This window comes from Phyllobates terribilis, unplaced genomic scaffold (assembly GCF_046119375.1).
Source record: "Phyllobates terribilis strain yellow unplaced genomic scaffold, ASM4611937v1 Scaffold_4400__1_contigs__length_61419, whole genome shotgun sequence".
In the NCBI taxonomy this organism is placed as follows: domain Eukaryota; kingdom Metazoa; phylum Chordata; class Amphibia; order Anura; family Dendrobatidae; genus Phyllobates; species Phyllobates terribilis.
This window is the reverse complement of record NW_027367152.1, coordinates 17,621-20,783: the sequence shown is the minus strand read 5'-3', so window position 1 is coordinate 20,783 and position 3,163 is coordinate 17,621. Positions and strand designations below refer to the sequence as shown.

The 3,163-nt window shown below is 33.5% G+C and overlaps 1 pseudogene; it reads left to right on the top strand.

The window, feature by feature from the left end:
- Positions 1 to 274: 274 nt before the first annotated feature.
- LOC141249217 (ATP-dependent DNA helicase PIF1-like) lies at positions 275 to 1,932 on the top strand (annotated as a pseudogene).
- The last annotated feature ends 1,231 nt before the right edge of the window (positions 1,933 to 3,163 follow it).

The window sequence follows — 3,163 nt, the reverse complement described above, 5'->3', positions numbered from 1 at the left end:
ATTTTAAACATGATTTATTAGGGTAGTTTTAAACTTGCTTTTGTTAAAGAATCATTTAAATTTGTTTGGGTTCCTTAAGTTTTTCAACCATTATATGTTTGGGAACAAACTTGGAAGTATCTTGCAGACGATATCTTGCAGAATCGAAAGAAGATTCTCCGTATTCCTGGTATTTTCATTTAGTTTGTTGATATGTTACATTTATGATGATATCTTTTTCTATTTAGTTAGACAAAATGATCTTATTCAATTCTTTGGGTCATGTGTAGATTTGATTTTGTTGGACAAGCAGTTACAAAATCTAGCTCTTGCAGAGGTTGGGAAATTATTGCACCGAGAGGGTCGTAGTTTGACGCACTTCAACACCATGCCTACAGTTGATCATATATTAGTATGTGAGGGTAGCAAAAGATTAATACAGGAGGAGCTCCGTTACGACAGACATACTTTAGCAGTTGAGCACGAGCGATTGATCTCTTGCTTTACAAATGAGGAGAAAGGGGTGTATGATGATATCATGGGAGCTGTATCATGTGACTCTGGAGGTGTCTTCTTCTTATACGGCTATGGAGGCACTGGCAAGACCTACAAATGGAGATCAGTTTCAGCGTCTATTAGATCAAAAGGTGAAATTGTTCTTAATGTTGCTTCTAGCGGTAATGCATCATTGTTGCTTCCTGGTGGTCAAACAACTCATTCGCGATTCAAAATTCCTTTACAAATAGACGAGGCTTCCACTTGCTTATTAACAAGGGTTTTGGCTTGGCCCACTTGATTTGTGCTGCAAAACTTATTATATGGGATGAGGCGCCTATGACGAACAAATACTGTTTCGAAGCGCTTGATAAGACCTTGAGAGATATAATGAGCGATCAGAATTCAAACGCTGCTGATCAACCTTTTGGAGGTAAGGTTTTTATATTTGGAGGAGATTTTAGACAAATTCTTCCGGTTATTCCAAAGGGTAGCAGGCATGATATAGTTTATGCAACTATTAATTCATCCTACTTATGGAAGCATTGCAAAGTACTGACATTGACGAAAAACATGAGAATTCAACAAGGAAATACTGTTAATAAAAGAGAAGAAGTGAAAGAGTTTTCTGAATGGATATTGAGCATCGGAAATGGAGATATTAAAGAAGACATTGACGGAGAGGCCACTATCGACATCCCCGATGATTTGTTGGTACACAACTTCCATCTTGATCCTATTGAAGCAATTGTTGAAACAGTTTATCCTTCTCTTTCTACTGTTCACCAGTCTTCCAACTATTTTGAAGAGCGCGCAATTCTTGCACCTACACACGAAGAGGTAGAACAGATTAATCACTTTGTGTTGTCTTTGCTTCCGGGAGAAGAAATTGAGTACTTGAGTTCTGATAGCCTATGCAAATCAGATTTTCATCCAGATGCTGATACAGAAATATACACACCAGACTATTTAAACGCAGTAAGAGTTTCTAGAATTCCACATCACCAGTTGAAAGTAAAGATTGGCGTCCCTGTTATGCTGCTTAGAAACATTGATCAATCAGCAGGGTTGGTCAATGGAACAAGGCTAATTATAACTGATCTTGGTAAGCATGTTATAAAAGGCCGCATTATATCAGGTAACAACATTGTTCATTCGGTCTTGATCCCCCGGATGTCGTTGACTCCTACTGATTCTGGACTCCCTTTCAAGTTCACGCGCAGACAATTCACAGTTAGTGTTTGTTTTGCCATGACAATCAACAAGAGTCAGGGACAGTCTCTTGCAAGTATTGGTATCTATCTTCCACGAGCTGTTTTCACTCATGGCCAACTTTACGTTGCGTGTTCGAGGGTAACAAGCAAGAAGGGTTTGAAGATATTAGTATGCGATAAAGAAGGAAGACGGTCAAACACTACAACCAACGTTGTTTTTAAAGAAGTGTTTAACAATGTTTAGATTATATTTGTATTACAATTAAGTACGTTTATATTTTGCATCTTCAATAGTTTATTTCTCATATATATTTTTAGTTGTCTTCATATAATAAAATTAACATTAAATAATAAGTTTTTTCAAGCCCGTGCATGGCACGGGTCTTACACTAGTAAAAAATAAAACTAAATTGAATTTTTACAGTAGTAACTAGTCTAACTTGCGTGCACACGATTTATCCACTATTTTTATATTTAAATAAATTAGTTTATAGATATATTTATTGTTAGTAATACTAGTAAAAAAATATCACTTTGAGTCACAATATAAGTAAATATCTTTTTTCTCATAGATTATAAATAGTGATTGTGTTGATATCATACTTTTTCTTGTAATTATTATTATGTGTATTCCTTTTTTTAGTCATTTATTTTTTCTTTATAGAAAATATTCATAATCAAATATAAAAAAATAATGTTGGATCTTAATAATGCACTACTTTTCCTTATATAAAAGAGAAGATTTTGTTTTTAGTTTGGAATAAAAAGAATGATATTCTCATGAATGACAGTGCGAAATATCTTCATAAATTAGGATATTTAAACAGGGAAAGAATCAAGGCTATATATTCTTTCAAATAAAAAATTAATTCTAAATGCTAGTTTTTTTAACACGTGTCATAAGATTAATAGGAAAACGACTTGTGTTACTTTTAGTATAGGACTGACATATTATTAGTTCTTCATTCTAGTTTTCTTTAAGGAAACTCAGTTAGTTTTTTATTCTAATTTTGTTTATACTAGCATATTTTCATGTGTCTTGCACGAATATCGTAATACAACTATAATAGACAAATTTGAATAAAATATGACTTATCTAGATGAATAAATGTAGGAAAAAGAATGCATAATATAGTGATAGATAGATAGATGGATAGATAGATAGATGGATGGATGGACGAATGGAGAGATGAATGGATGAATAGATAGATAGATGGTGTCCGGGCATGGAATAAACTAAACCTTGCTCTTCTAGTTTGTCTTATAATGGCATGCTACACAGAACGTAGTAAATGCGTATAATTGTTCTTATATATCTATGTTTTTAATAATATCATTATTTTAATATCAATAATATTATTTAAGAATGAAGTTTCTTACATAAAGTTGGTTGGGAGTCTAGCAACCAACTGTGCACCTACACCCTTATTCACAGCAAAGCCCAATCTATGAAAAATAAAAGAGCGCACATTTGC